The 19,956-nt window shown below is 35.9% G+C and overlaps 1 protein-coding gene across 2 annotated transcripts in view; it reads right to left on the bottom strand.

Annotated features, from left to right (window-relative positions):
- Positions 1–19,329, bottom strand: part of ALS2 (alsin Rho guanine nucleotide exchange factor ALS2) — a 2,167,716-nt gene extending 2,148,387 nt beyond the window's left edge. For both annotated transcript variants that reach the window (XM_044075110.1, XM_044075111.1), the window contains exon 1: positions 19,146–19,329. The gene's annotated coding sequence lies outside the window, so the exon portion shown is untranslated. The remainder of the gene's footprint in view (positions 1–19,145) is intronic.
- Positions 19,330–19,956: the final 627 nt, after the last annotated feature.

Genomic DNA, 19,956 nt, shown 5'->3' with positions numbered 1-19,956 from the left:
CCCTATTATATATACCAACTCCAAGGTCGCACTAAAAACCGAAAGACAGAAAACCCACCACCACATATTCTACACCCCCTTTGCACAAACACACATCACATACATACAAACACTACCACTCTCAATACTTAAACACTCAACACTCTTACTACCTACCCTAACCCACACCTAAAACTCCACAACACACTCGCATACACACAAACCCTCCCCAAAACCATTAAAAAACATTACATTTACCTAACGCGCTATCACTACTGCGGGTTCGATATTCTGTAGTTTTGCACAACTGAAGTTTCAAAATAACTGAAATTCGACATTTCAGTATTTCGAGATTCCAAAATGAATCCGTATAGTATATCATTTTATTTATATATATATATATATATATATTACATACACACATATATATATATATATATATATATATATATATATATATACACACACACACACACACACACACACACACACACACACACACACACACACACACACACACAATGTTGTGGCAAATGATATTTTTATCTGCATGCACTCCTTAGAAGTTTACTGATGCCATAGGCATACCTGTCAGGGCTTATTACTTTCTCAGATGCACAGCCTTATTAACCATCATCACACGTACTAATGTTACAACTGTTTTTCCTCAACATTTTGTTATTTCAGTGAAATGTACACATTCTACAATGTAAATGACAAAGGGGTGTTAGCCTTCTAGGAAGGCCCATAGATACCTCTAGGGAAGTGCTGGTCACAGGTAGATATGACTTGCAACTGCACAAAATTCAAAGTTCTGTGGTAACTGTGTACATGTTTTTGGGACAGTTCATTTGACAGCAATTTTAGCAGTTCACTGATGATTTGTTAGCAAAATGTATAATTTGCCTGTTTGGGGGGGGGGGGGCAAGTTCCATTGCTGTGCTGGGATAAACAAAATGTGTTACTGTTACTCTCCCTGTGTTGGATCCAACCTTGCTTTGTGTGTGATTGTAATATATCACAACCATATAATTCTTTCATTTTACATTTGAATACATTGACTTTTGTTTCTCCAGTGGGTAATATTGAAATACTACCTACCATTTGTGTGTTATATCCAAGCAGGACTTTTATTTCTAAGTGATACTTATGAGTATTATTCTTTTGTGTTTTATGCCACCTAGGACTATGGCACCCAGGCATCCCAGTCCCTGCAAACTTCCCTTCAGTGATCCTGAGAATGAAGTAATTATGGAAGCATTTAGGTGACATACCACCTTTCTGCTTGAGAGGGGATGTGGGGTTATGTCCGTCAGAATGCAAATCTGGCAGCAGATAGTGGCTGACGTGGATACAGTCAGTGCCCAGTACAAGATATATGATCAAGTGCCACACATGGCCACTCACATGGATTTCATTGGCCTGGAGGAGAGCAGCTGCAATGGCCCGTGAAGTTAAAAAAAAAAAATCATTAATATGCTGTGAAGACTATGGATGAGAGCAGTGGTTTGGGTAATCAATCAATAAATTGCACAAGTTTTTTTTTTGTAACTGTATTTTTGTCTATTACATTACGCTCCATAATATTTCAGTAGAGACAAAGATGGTGAGTTAGATTTCAAGGAAATGAAATAAATTTTATTGAGTTACTCTGAAGAATACTTTAGTTTGAGAACGAAAGTGCGTAATAAATATTAAAAAAAAGTTTTATATATTGTGGTACTTTTATTATCAGCAATCTGTTTGAGGAATTTATCTGAATCTGTGAAGAAAAAAAACATACATTTCACAGAACTGACTCAGGGAAAGAGCTTCACAATATACATAATCAGTATACAGTAGCCAAGCAATCTAAACACTTTCATTTTTTGGAGGTGAAAGGAAATAAGAATAGGACAGTGTGAGCTCTGCCAATATAGTCAAAAGAAAACAGGATTGGATTATATTTTGAATCTAATCTTACATCACTCACATGTTACAAAACATGAGTGATACAAGATTATATTCAAAACATAATGCATTGGTGCAGCACGATGTGAAATAAAGACCCTACCTTTGTATTTATTGTGCTGCATATACACAATGCCTTGGTGCAGCACAACATGTGAAATAAAGACCATACCTTTGTGTTTACTGTGCTGTATATACAGGAAGCAGACATGAGGGGCGGTTATTTTCTGAAGAAGGGATTACTCCTGAATGCGCTTATCCAATTTTATATTAATTAGTTTTTTTATTTAGGTTAATATTAAAATTCATTGTTACATGTGGTACAGCATGGTGGTCTGTGTGGTTTTGTTTACTACTGGATATTTTTTTGTACCACGGAGGACCTTTACTTCTTTCTGGTCTGGTTTTTGCTGTGAGTTTTTGATGCAAGAGAATTTACACATCCAAACCAACAAGATGATTGTAAATATAATTCGGACTTTACAGTGACCAAGCAGAAAGGAAAATCCCCAGGGAAGGCAAAAAGAAAAACAAGAACTTTGAGAGTGTAGTGCATGAGAATGGGGTGACTCATACCCTAAATGGCCATAATATATACAATTACAGCAACATAGATACCATCCCTGAACATTTTTCTATTTTCGAAAAAGGATTGAAGTTTGTTCCATCAGGGAGTTTTAATACATGTGGCACACTTATAGAACTCCGGAAAAATGAGCTTAGCGCTCATTTTTGATGGATCTTATAGCAAGTGGGGTCATGGGAATAGTATCGTATATAAAAAAAAAGTCTTTTTAACCCCCCTCTTCATCTTGATCTAATAAAAAAAAATAAATTACACAAAACACCTACCTGAACGTTTTAAGCAGGGGGACAATCTAATTCTCGAAGATTTGCTAATGAATGGGAGAATTTCTTCCCAGACTTATGATTTTTTTAAAGGTAGGCAAGTCAAGGGTCCCTTCTATTTTTGGGATCCCCAAGATTAACAAAAACATTCTGAATCCACATTACAGGCCAATTGTAGCAGCCAGTGGATCAAAAAATTAACCCTATTGCCGTCTACCTTGACAAATCCTTAAAATTCATTAGAAATATGAAAACATAAATGATTAGAGATTCTTAGGATTTCCAGGGGAGATTGACCCCGGAGATGATTATTACAAATACTGTTTTTGCACTATTTATACAGTTTCTCTTTTTTCAGTATTCCCCTCAAAGAAAGTTTAGATCTTTTTTTTATGATAGCCTTCTTACTTAAGGGTCAAAACATTAAACTTTTAGCTGAATTGATTAGTATTGGCCTTGAAAATAATTTTATATTTTTCTAGAAGGAAACATTCCAACAGGAAAGAGGTGTTGCAACGGGTGTCACCTGTGCCTCAATTTATGCTAACCTAGTTTTGCTAGGTTGTGAGAGGAAGTTTGTTTTCACTTCAAAGTTTTGGTCACTTATCAAGTTATAGGTTACATTTTTGGATAGCATCTATTAGTACTTTAAAATGTAAACAAACACAAAACCCACCTTACAAGTAAATGGCTCAGCCCTTGCTCTGCCCCAGATTAGAAATTTCCCACCCCTCTTAGATAACCTTTCTTCATACTAAACACTACTACCCTTGACTTCACTGTTGATTTATAATTTATTATTACTATTAACTTATAGGTACCCACTCAAGTGGGAACTCTACTAACCAACAAAATTGTGTAAATACATCTCAATGTCACTTTCTGTTACCTTGTATGTTAATTACATTTTATTTCAGTTGTATTTTTATTTATAAACACTTTTCTATCAGTCTTTGTCAACCTATACACTACAACCAATTGCATGTATTGTTTTACTGATACTGCCTCACTTAGGCTACTTTTTGTAATCTATCGTCCGTTACGTATTTTCTTAACTATGTTTTATCTTGTGTATTTCCCTGCGTGGAGCTTTCCTCCCCGGGCCTCCAGTGAAAAAGGGCATGTTGTCCAGTCGGACTAGCCCAGTAAGAAAAAAAAAAAAAAATGTAAAATAAAAATGTATTAGTTACATTAATAATACCACTATATTTTTGAGATTCACATATAACTATCATAAGGCTAAACATTTAGATACTAAGAAAGAAATACGAGAAGGGAAATGCAGGACTAGAGTGCATAGAAAATAGACATTTCGTAATTCATAGGTTCATAAGTTGTATGCCCTTTACCAGCCCACACCCTTTTAAACAGTAAACAGCTTGATAAGGGGGCAATGTGTACGGGACGCAAGAATGACCTCCCATTATGATGATCTTATGGAAGAAATTAAGTTAATTTCTGGGATGTTAATTGAACGGGGATATTACAATGAGCTTGTGGCTAGTATCTGCCAAGAGGCAGTAGCAGGATGGGGGGATACAAGCAATTGCTAGGTGTTGTAGCTGATACCCCCAATGTGGAACCCAGTAACAGACACAGATTGATTTCATAAAGCTATGGTTGTTGAAATTAATTATGTTGCATCTGGAATTAAGAATATTATCAGAAAGTGTGCATCCCGTACACACTACCCCTTGCAGCAGAAAGCACCCCTGCACTACCAGGCTATAACTCATTCCACACCTTTCAGCCCCAGAACTTGGACCAAAGCTCCAAAGGCGGTGGTGTTTCCATATTCATAAAGGATGCGCACACCTCTAGACTAGTAGTCCAACATAACACATAAGAGATACTTAAGGTGCAGCTAACATTGGGTAAGACAGCGATTCAGGTCATAGCCTGTTATAGGTCCCCAAACATGTCCCAAGACTCACACTCCACATTCCTAAGCACCTTGGAGAATATTAGGGTCCAAACTAACACTCTCTTACTAGGCAACTTCAACTACCCCTCCATTAACTGGGAAAACTACTCATGTACCAATACACTTGCACAATGTTTCCTGGAATTCATTAATTCCAATGCCATGGACCAGCTCGTTCTTACCCTCCCACTAGAGGTAGCAACATCTTTGACCTGGTCATTATTAACGTGTGACTGTTGCTCTAAACCAATAGCCAGCTTCTCTCTGGTTAGATCCGACCACAAACTAAATCACCTTGGAAATCCACATCCCTACCACATCAACCCCGCAAGGTTAACCACCATGAAAAACTTCTCCAAAGCTAACTTTGAGCTCCTAAAAACAGAGGTGGCTAACTTCACGGCACCCATGCAAATGCAGAATAGTTATATGACTGCCGAATCATACACCAATGCACTGTACAAACATGTACACAAAAGAATGGATCTTGCCATACCCAATAGAACCAAGACGCTCTCCTCCAAAAAAAGGAAGCCAATCTGGTGTTTCGCCGCTATAAACAAACTCTACAACAGAAAGAGGAAGCTGATGCAGAATAAGGTGAAGTCCCAAGACTGGAAAAACTCCCTTATCAGTCTCAACAAAAAGTTGAGATCCCTCATCAAATCCTCTAAAGCTAGTTAAGAAAACAGAATTGCAGCAGATAAGTAAAGACAACCACAAGGCCTTCTATAGTTATGTAAAGAATCTCTATGGCAATACCCAGATTTGCTCTGAGTTACTGCACAATGGTACTTCCTATACCGAGCCAACAGTTATTGTCAGAATACTGGCCAACAGATTCAGTGCCAACTTTACCCCCCTCCCCAAAGAACCAATCACAATACCAGTAGATTGCCAGGCACCCAATATTACTGCTTCACAGGTTAAAACAGCACTGTCCAAGGCCAAGAATACAGCTTCTATGGGACCTGACAATATCCCTGGCTGTGTTCTACACGACCTACAGAGTGAACTGGCACTTCACCTGTGTGCCCTGTTCAATCACAGCTTCACCTCAGGCTTTGTCCCTACCAAATGGTGCACTGCTACAGTTATCCCTCTCCATGAAGGAGGAGCGACTACAGACCCTGGGAACTATCGCCCCATTAGCCTGATGAGTCTGATATGCAAAGCTATGGAACCCATCATCGTGGACCTAATAAACAAGGATATAGGGAATCTCCAAACTATGGATCCCACACAGTTTGATTTTGTGAAGGGTAGATCATGCCTGCTCAACTTGGTCAACTTCTTTGAGTCAGTCACCAGAGCTGTGGATGAAGGCAAGGTAGTTCATACAGCCTACCTTGATCTGGCCAAGGCTTCTGATAACATTCCCCACTCTGGAATCATAGAAAAACTCACTAAGCTAGGCATCAACCTCTACTTCACTAGGTGGGTTGCAAACTGGTTCACAGATAAAACCCACAGTGTGAAAGTAGCTGACTTCAAGTCAGATTGCCGACTAGCCACAAGTGGAGTCCCACAGGGTTTGGTCCTGGGTCCTCTTCTGTTTGGTATCTACTTCTCTGAAGTCTAGGCCAATATGAAGGGACTCCAGCTGACAAAGTTCGCAGACGACTGCAAGTTGGGAGCTATTAACTCCTCAAGTGATGTTGACATCTACAGAATGGCCTCACTGAGACCAACGACTGGTGTCAGAACCATGGCCTTAAACTCAATCCCAAAAAATGTGTCGTTATCCTCTTTGGGAAAAACTCAGTTCCCATAAATTACCACATTGATGGTAGTCCACTGAACATGGAAAATGTTATAAGAGATCTGGGAACGCAGGTTGACAGCAACCTCCCTTTTGATCACCACATTGCCACTGTGGTCAGAAAGTCCTTCTATGTGGCACATCTCATTACTAAGGGTTTTGCATCCAGGAAGAAAAGAGGTCATTGTCTCCCTCTACTCTTCCCTCAATAGGCCAGTCAGAGTAAAATGCCTCATTTGGCAAGTAACTCACTAGACACCTGCATCAACTGGAGAGGCCGCAAAAGTACCTCACAGAGAGGATCCTTTGGTATACATTTGCAGTTCATATGCATTGTTCTATCTAGGTATACCTCTATATGACTAGCACACAACCACCCTTATAATATGCACCTAGATATGTGAACTCTTTGTGATCACCCTTACTCATATATTGAGACATTTCTATTGCTGACAGCAATTTTGTAACCTATTACATTATGTTTGCATAACAGTATATAGGGGTCTGAGGTATTCAAACCTACTTTACCTGTGTATCTATAGCATTTGCTGTTCAACTGTTGCATATTACTGTGTTGCCTGTGCCATTTACACATATGCATGTTTATAGTTGTCCCTGGCATAATATGTACAGAAGTCAGACATTAGTAATTTCTTTTTTTGTTATTGCCAGGACTTGCAATATCTGTTCTCATTAATTTACAGAGAGAGTTACTTACTAGTTTTTTGGATAGCTATTGTGTTCTCTAGTTTAATACATGTACATTTATGCATTACTTTAAGAAGACAAGATGTTTACACTACAAAAAGATTATAGTCCCCCTAGTTATACTTTTCAGACAAAGTAGGCTTTAATCCCATATGGTTCCATGATTTGTTTCACACTCTCGCATGAGATGCTCCCTTTGTAAAGTCTGCGTTTCCTGCTTGTACTAGCATGAGATTCTGTCCGATATTAATTTTAATATTTATCTGAAATCTTAATAGCTTTTACTTAAAATTGTTGATACATTTAATAAAAACATGGAACTATCGGGAAAACTTTTAGACTCGTAGCTAAACATAAGCTACCTAAAGGCATTACTATTCTCCTACTCCTCTAACAATACACATAGGTCTTTTGTTTTAAAATAACTCTGATTTGGTTGTACAAAGATAATTACTTCTAATATACATAATTACCACAAATAATCTATTAACTTTAATTTCACACATTTTGATATTTCACTACTCAAATCAGTAACAATTCTAAGGAGTACCATTTTATTTATTTTTTTTTTTCACTTCTTATTACATTCTATACAGTTATTGTAATGGCAGTAGCACAGAACGGACGTAGACTACTGTTCTTAGAATGGACGGAGTTGGGTTTGAGGAATTTCTCATTAAACCAGGAATTAAATATTCCATGTTTAGACTTGTAAATAGTTTGAAATGTTTCACAGTTATAAAATCCAAAACCGGCAGCTCAAAAGGGAAATCGGTCCCGAAAGGATGTAAAAACAGAATAATAAGACAAATAAAGTATTAAAAATCATCCACGGGGCACACCACGGCTCTTAGACACAGAATAATAGTCACAGTAGATGCAAATCTGTAGGTTCTTACACGAAAAAATAAATAAACGTAGCTTCAGCTTAAACTAATATAATTTTATTGTGCACAGTGAGCGCTTTCACCTCTAGGGCTTCCTCAGACTTTGTAAGACAATGAACATCTCAATCTTAAATACCTTTGTGCTCATTAAAAATTCATTACATCATATCCTGCTAAAACTCTAATAAAAAATACATTTTAATAAATATAAGTGCACAAAATTCAGTCTGTCATATATGAAAGATTCATAACGTTAGACATTACTATAAACTATAAGAATTATACATGCTTAATTTAAACTTTATATCAAGATATGTATAGTGAAAATAAATAATCTACAGGTTATCAGTCCTAATGTTCGAGGTGGTAATATTTGTAATTACACAGAACGTATTGAGATAAAATGGATTATTAAATTTAGAGCTGATAAACTACCAGGTATTAATGACAAAATTCCTTTAAAACCTATTTTATCTAACAGAAGGCTGCAAGTACATAAAGACAGATAAACAAGCAATGAATTTATTTTTTATTATAGCATGGCTATTTTTAGATTATTTATTTTCACTATACATATCTTGATATAAAGTTTAAATTAATTTATTCTTATAGTTTATAGTAATGTCTAACATTATGAATCTTTCATATATGACAGACTGAATTTTATGCACTTATATTTATTAAAATTTATTTTTTAATCGGAGTTTTAGGATACGATGTAATGAATTTTTAATGAGCACAAAGGTATTTAAGATTGAGATGTTCATCGTTTTACAGTTATACTCAGTCTTCATGTTATGTTCATAACAGAATCTTTACTAACACAATCTATAGGAATGTTTTCTTATAAATCTTTATCCTTAAATGTAAATGGACTCAACAATCCTATAAAGAGAGGAAGCTTGACTCAACAATCCTATAAAAAGAGGAAGCTTAACCAAATATTTGAAACCTAAGAAAGCAGATATTGCATTCTTGCAAGAAACTCATACAACAGAAGAAGATTTGAATAGGATGTTTTTTTTAATGGCTACTCTATACTTGCAGAATCTCATTTTCAGACCAAAAGAAGAGGCACCATGATATTGTGGAGGAAAACACTACCAAGTACCCAAAATAATCGACACATATTCAAAAAAAATGGCATGTTCTGCTTAATTATTCTAGAAATAATTAAAAAACTAATCACATTAGCCAACACTTATTGGATACCAGGTATCGGTGCTGCAACAGCGAATAAATATCTTGATTTACTTGCAATCAAATCTAAAGGAGAAATAATATATGCAGGTGATTTTAACTGCATTCTCTCCAGAAGTGACACTACTAAATGTGATAAGTTTAAGATATCTGCACATGCTAAAAGATTGAACTTCATCAATAATTCAAATATAAAGAAATATTTATGAAAAAATAGAACCCAAATCCCTAAAATGCACACATTGCTCATACAGATTCGGTACACAAACTGCCATTGATAAAGTATTGGCTACAGACAGTTTTCATTAGCTCCTGTCCAATGTCTGACCACAATGCTATTTTCTTTAAAATCAACATGAAATCTAGTAAACTGGCATAGAATACCTGCATACATTGTTAAGCTAACTGGGTTTAAGGAATGGTTACTGAAAGAAATTTAAATATTTCTAGACATAAATGACAATGACAGTACTTCTAAGATTATTGTCCGGGATACTCTGAAATCTTACATTTTTGGTAAAATCAAAACCTGGTACTGAAACAAATGAAAGGAATGGGATAGTACGGTATCGAGAATACAATCAAACATTTAACTAAAAAGAAATCTAAATAATAAAGACATCAATGCATATACAGAACTGAAACAATTAAAACTTGATTACATGGAAATTCTTAATCACAGTGTGGCAATAAAGTTAGAAAGAATCAAATTACACTCTTACTCTGTTAATCCAAAAAACATGCATAGATTAGCTGTCAAATCAAAAACCTTAGTGTTAAACATATAAGGGAAATTGTTGATAAAACTAAAATTGTAATACATTTAGAAGAAATTCTTGGGACTTTCAGAAAACATCACAAAATAATAACAATAAAATAGTAAAACAGTAACTCCATTCTGGACATAGTTCAGAAATTTCATAAAAGCATTGTGGTTGGACAAGTGTGAAGTATCTGACTCATTTTTACTGTTCAGTGCACCAATACCAACGCATATCCCCAAAATACAGGTGCACCTTCTTTGGTCCTTGCTTGCAATTACAAGAAAAATCATTATTTCAAATTGGAAGTGTAAAAAAATCCTATCATTTACAGATTTTTTTTACTATTAGCTAAACATGTATGTAATAGGGAGTTGCAAACTATTTCAGAAAGAACTACTAAGATAACACATAAGAAATTAACTTGGTTAAAGCTTGAAAAATTGCTAGATAAAATGTAATCACAACAATGACATATCTAGTATGGACACTGTAAATAGTTATTGTTCCATGTTATGATGTTTTTAAGACATATTGAGTATATTTATATATCATATTTCTTGTATTATTTTATTTCATGAAAATCGATAAAAAATGTTTAAAAAAACAACAAAGAGGATCCTAGGCCTTAAACACTTGTCCTATATGGACAGACGCAAAAAACTCCAACTATTCTCCATCTCATATCACCTACTTAGAGGCGATCTCTGCTTGACTTACAAAGCCATGTCTGACCCAGCTCTGTTAGAAATGCTGCATCTAAAGAAATCCCAATCTCTCCACACCACATGCTCCAGAGACCTCAACTTCATTACCACAATTAACAGAACATGCTGGAGGGACAGGTTCATAACCCAGAGACTGCCCATGCTATGAAATAGACTTCCCATACATGTCAAGCAGAACACCTCGCTGACCCTCTTCAAGAGAAATCTTGAGAAGTGGATGGTAAACAGAACATTCACCCCAGGTACAACTCCAGTGGCTCTACTCGACAGAGGCACTGGGAACTAAGGTCGAGTGGCACTATGCCAGGGTAATTCTATGGCTAGGCTTGTAAAGGCCCCAAGGCCATTAGCCTAGTACACAACTATGAACCTAAGTTAAGGTTCAACTCAGAATTAGTGGCAGTTTTAGACCCTTTGTTTACAAAACTGGGTGAAACTTGAACAGCAGGCAAAGCGAATTCCTGTAACAAAATCAATACAAGACATAGTGGTGCTAAAACTAGAGTAACCGTGGGGTATGTAGTTTTACTCTTGAAAAGGAAAACATTACCTTAGAAAACGCTGCCCACAACAAAGTTTTTTTTTTTAGGAAGAGGAACTGTTGTAGCAAAAGAATTATTTATCTAGCAACTTGCAAAAAAATGTGAATGCTTTTACATAAGGAAGACAAAAAGAGCTTTAAAGAAGCAAAGACAAGTGAACATTAATAATGCCCTTTATAAGCATTTACTTTTTAAGGAGTTCATTTTTCGTATTTTAGAACAGGATGACATGGATCCCATGGGTAGGAATTGGGAGAATGCGTTACAATACAAATAATTATTATGGCAGGTTAGACTCGATGCCTTTAGTTACCTTGGGCTTAATGATTATATTTCCATGAAGCCCATCTTGAAGCAGAGAGCTTCACAATTGTAGAAAAACATCTTTCTTGTTTTTTTAACCTGTATTGCTGCTTAATTATTTTTTAAAATCAAGGATTCATACAGTGATAATGACAAAACTAATACTGGACAGAAGTTATCGTTAAGCTGAGCTGTATGTAAGTTTCATTTTAACTGGACAGAAGTTGGTGCTTAGCTCAACTGTATGTAACAGTTTCATTTTAATAATCATTTTACAAAATGTTCTAAAAAATTCCTAGCTCAGTATTTTGTATTGTAATGTCTTGACAAATGAAGTTATCGGTTTGTATTTCATATATTTTTTCATTTACATCTATTTATGCTTATGTATAATGTAATCATTTTATGGACATACTACTACTTTAAAAGTAAATTAGAACTTAATAAAATCATTATATTTTATACTGATGGTGCTAATTAAATATGCATTAGTGGGACTGCAGCTTCATTCGGATGAAGTCCAGAGCAAGCGGGACGAAAGCTCTTAAGTGTAATGATTAACAGTGATTTACATTTTACTCAGCATTCTACAACTGTGTGCAGGAGAAACCACTGACTGGCCACATGTTTAATGGTTTATCAGTTCTGGGAAGAAGAGCACTACCGGCTGGGGGTTTAAGCCATATGCAGCCTTTTGGTAATTTGTATAACACAAACAGCCATCATTGTAGTTGACTCTTGAAAGCTGAAAAGCTCTTTTCAATCTAAAACCAAAGCATTTGGTAGTATTGTATTTTTGCTGCATGATTTGATTTGTGCTTCTTTGCCTCTGCAGCTGTTTACACTCCATGTTTGCTGCTAGTGTCTTATATTCTGGTCATCAGGTGCCTGCTTAAAGTTGCATTCCAATGCTTTCAGTTCATCACATTTGCTACCGTTTAACCCCACATTCTTGTGACTGCTACATTGTTACAACTCTTCCAGCCCCAATGATATATTAAGTACTGCTCTCCTGCTGCTCCCTTCTGGTTATAAGCCAATTACATTTCTTCCTCCGTCCCACTGTAAAAGCTAAAGTCTCTGAAATTCTAACATTTTTGGGGTCATTGACCTGTAGCTCCAAATCACAGGACTTAAGTGATCTGTTATTTGCAACAGGATCTGCAATCACAGAGGTCCATTACTGGTTTCATTTGATGAGCCACAGAGGGATCCAATCTGCTATAACCTGCAAAGAGATGCACCCACCAAGTGTCAAGACAGATAAGCATGTAAATCCCTGAACTGTGATAAACAAGATTTCAGCAAAAAGATAAAAAAAGCTGTTCTGAGCTGCACCCAATGCACTACCACCACTGGACTCGCCAATAACAAGTTGCCCCCACAGAGTTTTTATTTCTCCTACAAGAGCTGTGCAAAATGTATACAACCTTAGAAATCCACGTCTAAGGGTCAAATAACTTGTGCCAAGTACAAGGAAACACACATACATTGAAATGCAGTACACCCCTGACCAGACAACTAAGCATTTCCCCATGCCTTAGTACCAAATCCACAAAAACAGTACACTAAACAAACCAAACTCCAAGCAGTTCTTCACCAGGGATGGTCCGTACCTGTTCCTTGTAGGATTTCAATTAGTGTCAGTTGAAGGAGATGCAATATTTGTCAGCCTGTGAGGTTATGATCGACAGACAATGCTGTTTCACCAGGGACAGCCTGCATCTGTCCCCTCTATGGTTTTGGATGGCACAGTGATGCAGCAGTAGAGTTGTTGCCTCACAGCAAGAGGTTCTCTGGCTCAATTCTTGGCTAGTGTGCCTTCTGTGCGGAGTCCACATGACCTCCTTGCATTCATGGGGATATTCTCTGGGTACTCCCGTTTCCTCCCACATTTCAAAGACATGCATCTGGAGAATTTCTCCCAGGGCAGGCACACTAAAATACCACTTTACTGTAATCACACAACTGTAAAAGTCTCCACAAACCCACACAATCCTCACATTTTCTCTAATACCTCCTGAAATAGTCTTACCTCAGATTCACCACACCTGTAACATGCAAGAATACAGATCTAATTTATACTCACTCCTCTATACACATCATGCAGCGAAAACTGAACTTACTACTTTTACTCTGTTACAGACTAGCACCCATTACTGCAGGCATTACTATATAAATGCTTCTCTACTAATTAACATTAAGGTGCAATGCAGATTTTGATATACTGCTGTGTTGAAGGGTTATTTAATGAATTAACATACTTTAAAGACAGTAACCCTAAACAAACATGCCAATGAGCACCAAAGTAGTGCATACACTGCTCTCCTCAGCAAAATCACCACACATCCAGTTACACAAAAATAAAAAAATAAGAGCATAAACAGACTTACACCACTCTCACAACCAGATTAGGCACAGCTTTCCCCCAACAAATCTGCAGTATCCCTGTCTGAAACTTTTAACACAGCCAATAACATCATCTCAACAGATCCATCTCCATCATCCTACAAACCTAGTAATAAAATTCTTATCATTGCTGTTTTTTAAGAATTCTAAGACCTGCTTTGAAAACAGTACTACAAGGACTCATCTGAGGGCACTGCTAAAACACACATACATAAATACTTTAAAAATATACAGAATGTGCACAACAAGAGTAATTTAAACCATCTTGTATGAATACTCATTTTTTTGTACTGCCATAACCCACTCTTTGTACTCCTACAAAATTTTGTTCATCCTTGAGTCCATACTGTGGCCAAAAAGGGTCAACTAATGAGTCCACCTACCAGATAATACAAATACATTAATTTAAATTTAACAAACTTTGAATTCCCAACCAGCATCACCTACAGCTTTCCACAACTTTCAAGATTCTGGACCCTGTTCTGCAATTCAAGCCAACTCAACATGTATCTCTATACCATCAACCTTCTTTTTATAGCTCTTCAAGCTCTCAAGTATCTAGTATTTTGCTCCCGCTATTCTACAGTTCTTCCTCCCCATTGTACATTTAAATACAGCTACCATTCCTTTGCTTAAAAACCTTAAATTAGGTTCAAATTACACCAAAATGCCTCTCAAGAGCCATCTTTTTCTGTTTCCATACAGCAAAATCCTTGAACACCTCAGATTAAATAACTGTTATTCTGTTAGATAGCTAAATTAAAGCACAAGGTATACCACACTGTGAATAAACCTCCTATAGCACTTCCAAAATCCTGAAGGCAATAAAATGACAAAACAGTGCAAAGGAAGAAACACGGCCAGAAATAAACCATAAATCTTGCTTTACTGGTAAACGCTTTTGCACCAATTCAGAAGTGCTTCATCAGAACATTTTAAAAAACAGTTTGTTCATCTTAAATAGGCTTCTTTAATGACTTAATTGATGATGTAGACTATCAGCAAGAACTCAACAATTACAACTAGTAATACATACTTATTCAAATATAATAAACTTGTATATGTTTATAAATTCATATATAAAAGCTGTTGAACATTTAAACCAACAAATCACAACATAGTGAAATCTGTATTTATCTAAGGGGACGACGTGCTTTCAGGTGTGGTTCAAGCAGAACATTTGCATTCAATCCAGAAAGTCTATCTGCATGTAGCCTTATGATCCAACTAGCTTTATATCTTTCTAATAAATTATTAAAATTGCCTAACCGTAAATTCTTTTCCAAACATTCAATCACCATAAAACCAATACATGTTCATCCCCTTATTCAATAATGTGTTTTACTAAAGCACTTCTATCTGGGTCTCTATTTTTTACTGCACTTAAATGCTCCCTTATGCATCCGCATAATGAGTGAACAGTGTTTCCTACATAGAAAGAAAGTGCACCTTTTACATATAGCTAAATAAATCACATACATGGTGGAACAAGTAGCCAAACATTAAATTCAAAAGTTCTTTGTGAAATTGGGTGCTTAAAATTAGAATCTTTTAGCAGTACTTTACAAGAGTTGCATTTACCACAAGGTAGCATGCCTTTTGTTTGTTGCATCTTCTCTCTTGCATCAGTACCATAACATAACAAACGTTTCACATTTTTCTTATTCCTATATTGAAATCTGGATTGCTCACCCACTATACTTTTAATCTTTTCATCAGATGACAAAATAAGCCAATTATTAACTATATGTCTAACAGTATTAGCATCAGTGGAATATTGTATATTTATAGATACAAAAGAGTTATGCTGCCATGATGGAACCAATTCAGAAGTACTTTGCATAGTTGACTCTGAAAAATAAGGCTTGGCTCTATTATGTCGTAATAATTTTATTTGAGTAACGGTACTATCAATGTCTTTAGATTTATATTGGCGCTTAAATAAATCTTGCTGAAATCTATTAATGTCCTTATTAAACCTAGTATCGTCATTCAATCTAGAAATACGCATCAATTGCCCTTTTGTAATATTTTTATAAATGTGTGGGGGGGAGTTCAAACTCTCTATAAAGCAGACTGTTTCGCTTTACAATCTTTAGTATGCCGTCCTGTACTAAAAGGAACCATCGTGCTTCTTATAGATCATCATATCCAAAAATTCCATCTCAGTTTCAGAATATTTATATGTAAATAATTTGCACTAGTTTGCAAAAATTCTATAAAATCATCTAAGATGCTTTTTGACCCAGTCCACATCAAAAACACATCATCAACAAACCTACGATAAAAACTAATGTGGCTACTAAATTCTTGATGCTGTATTTCCCAATTAGCTAACACAATGTTGCCAATAGCTACACCTTTATTCTGAACATGGCACACTTTATCAAGCAAAAAAAATTATCTAGAATCAACTCTAGTAGCATACAAATTAGATCATTTTTTTCTAGCATTATAAGTATTGTGTTTACTTAAATAAATATTTACAACATGTATACCCTGATCCATGGACATTAACAAACATGTTTTACGATGAGAAATATGCATATTTGTAGTACAAACATATAGGTAAAAAAGAAATTGTTTAATGTCGTGAAACATATTTGGATTCTTGTAATACTTTTCTTAGAGTGTAAAGCTTCACATATTTGTTGCTCACCGATGTTGTAGAACGTTTCTACTACAGGACAAAGCACTGGAGACCAAGGACTGGATTTTTTTAAACAATGAAACATTCCCTATATCTCCTGAGGAAATACTTTTAAGCATGATGTTATGAAAAAACATCTTTAAATCAAGTTTAGTGGATACATAATCTGTGCTAGAGGTCAGAACGAAAGAAAGGCCTCTTTCTAAAATATTCAACTCGTCACTAGACAAAGATAATATTTTTGACAGCTAATTAAACAATCTCTCAGCAACAAAATGACCTGAGACTTCTATCCCAATCTTAATATCACTGCAACACACTGAACTCTAGAACACTAACATCATGATACCAATAAATCAAAAACGTATGCTGCTCAAGGCAAAGTGCCTATTCAAGGGTAATCCCCTCTCCTACAATTCATGACCAGCTTCTTAGCTGGAGTCATGGATGCGACAATCCTGTTGTGATGTGGTTAACCACACTACATCTGCAGTAATAGTCATTTACACTGCTTAACATACAGGGTCACAGTACTGGATCTTCCAAAAAAAATCACACATACAACTAATCCTAAAATAAGACTGGACCTTCCAACTAGTATCAGTCATTGTACAGTACCAAGTCTTTTTGATACTCAAACAAAAATATTTTAATAGTTCTATCTTTGATAAGTTTACTTATTTGCATTTTACTATAATGTTACTACATACATCTGAGATATATTTTAATTTGAATTATTTTCATTTTTGTTTCTGTATAATTTAATATTGATATTATTAACCATTCAACCATTTTACACTGTGCAATGTTACTTTTTCCAGTTAATTTTCTGTCTTTTTCCTTTCTTTCAATCACCAGGGGAGTGTGCTGAACCCGTAAATGGACCACATGTATCACTGTTATACCCTGGTTAACAAATTCTAATAAATAACAATCACTATAAATGTTAGGCCAAATTCATAATGGTTACTACCAAGTGTATACGTTCTGAATTTAAGAACAGCCTTACCAGAATGCTTGCACTGTCTATTCAGAAAAGTAGTGTATACTTTTTGTAACCTTCATCAATCTGTCTACTGTCTCCTCACATTCTCACAACATTTCAATAAGCATGAGATGAATACCAAAGTTGTTCTCATCACAGTTCCTTCCCAGTGAGCACCCACAGCCTCTTAATAAAAGGCTTAAAAAATGTTAAATACTGTGTCGAATATCCTCTCACTCTCAGTCTACACATGATCTAAACCTTTTCAGTGAAGTACTTTCTCAAATCCAGGTTCTGTCAACAGGAATATTACACACATACTGATGTGGTCATTCATCACGAGTCCAAATTCCTTTGGGAAAAGTGAACATAAGCACGTCCACTGATCCTTCCTTGGTAGCAAGATCCAAAGTATTTCTTGGCTAGTCTTGCAACTTTACCATATCCTTTCATCTAAAAAATGTCAAGTTCTTCACCATGAACAAGCCTTGCAGTGTCACAATTTGGATTTCCAAAGAAATAAGCCATCCTCAATTAATACTGATACTCATTCTTCAGGACAGTACAACTGTTAAAAAGTGCACCACACTGCAAGACCGGTGGACTAACATTCAACCTCCCCAGAACATTTGGATATCCTACCTCCAACCATTCCTCAGAGCTGCTACATCACTCATTTTATCACTCAAGCTGCTGTACAATTTGAAAAAGTATACCTTCAGAAAAATGTATACATTTTATAGTATCTGAACATTCTAAACATCAGTTGCCTTAATTTAGGATTACCACCTCTCCATTTTTACAAAAGACAGTCTTTTGAGTATTGTGTCTTGCAAAAAGACTCAAATCTCAGGACATTCACATTTTTAGAACTGAAAAAATTTCATAAGTTCTTTTTAAAGCAATTATTTTGTATCTAGAACACATAAATAGAACACACAAAAGCATTTGCACCGGTTGAGGGTATGGTTTATTCGACAAAATCTTAAGTTTCCATAAAAAAATATCCCACTTTGGAAAACTGAAAAAGTTGAAACCCTAACTAAACTAGACTGTACATTTCATATCATAATTGATAATATATCGTACATTCTGTTTAAAAAAAATGAATGGTGCCTACATGTACCCAAACCTCTGACACACTACATGCCAATACTCAGTTGCAACAGTGGACTCTTTAGCTGCTATGCTTCTTTCTATAACACAGTTATTCGGACCACTGAAACATGTAAGTCCCAAGGACCAGCAGACTCTCAATGTACTGAACAGCCTTAGAATTCTAGATAGTCTTATAAAATGAATCCCCCCAAATGCGCACAGCCGCAACCATAGCGAAAAACTCGCTGCACACACACTACACCCTGACACAAATCACTAATCTTGATACCAAGTCCTCCATCGTTATTTGTTTTCATGGTCACGTAAAAAAATACAACGCCCACCCATTTAATTTAAAGTATTCTGCTATTGTCCAGTACCACTATAACGGCCTTTTACAAAGCACTTACCTAAACCTTGCTTTGTCCTAATGCTCCTGAAACGGGACGTTAATTTATCACAGTGACAAGTACTGTGAAATTTGTACGACACAAGTAAACAATACACAAAGTTCCACTGCACATAGATTTACTGCTTAACATCCAAAACATTCACCTAAGCAGAGGACGGCAAGCCCGCTTGACCAAACAGTCTCGAGAGCTTTGAGGTAGTGGGAGGAGCCAACTCTGGAACGCGCCAGCCATGAGGCTGTGTGAGTAGTACAGTGATGTGCATACATTTCAAATGTTGGTTAATGTATGTCAGTATCTAAAAGAAAATAAAACATTTTTGAAAAAAAAATCAGCTGATTGTATTGCACCTTGAAGAAAGTATGTTTTGTATACGTAAACTTTCAATTACCCAACTGTAGCAAAGCACCTACGGAAGTGTTAAATTGCATACCTTTTTGACTGTCCCAATACGACCAAGGTTCTCCACTCAGTGTAGCTGTCAAACATATTATGGAGAAAGAAAATGTAAACTGCCCAGAATTTCTTAGAATGTCTAGGTTTTTGTCTCATGTTTTGGACCTGTACGTCAGGAAATGTGTGTTTTCTAGCACATCATAATATAAATTATGGCAGATTTTGAGTTCAGACTTCATATCTCTCAGAAAATGTATACTAAAGCAGAACCTTTTGTTTTAGCAACTTTCAAATTTATAAGACACAGTGGTGTAGCCAGAAATTTACATTTGGTAACAGAAAATTGGTACTCAAACCTAATACTGTTGTTGTTGGCCCCACCACAATTCTAAATATTCTATGCTTTTAGAGTATT

This window comes from Protopterus annectens, chromosome 6.part0 (genome assembly GCF_019279795.1).
Source record: "Protopterus annectens isolate FY-2018-M chromosome 6.part0, PAN1.0, whole genome shotgun sequence".
In the NCBI taxonomy this organism is placed as follows: Eukaryota; Metazoa; Chordata; order Ceratodontiformes; family Protopteridae; genus Protopterus; species Protopterus annectens.
The sequence above is the reverse complement of the archived record's forward strand: the minus strand, read 5'-3'. Positions and strand labels throughout refer to the sequence as shown.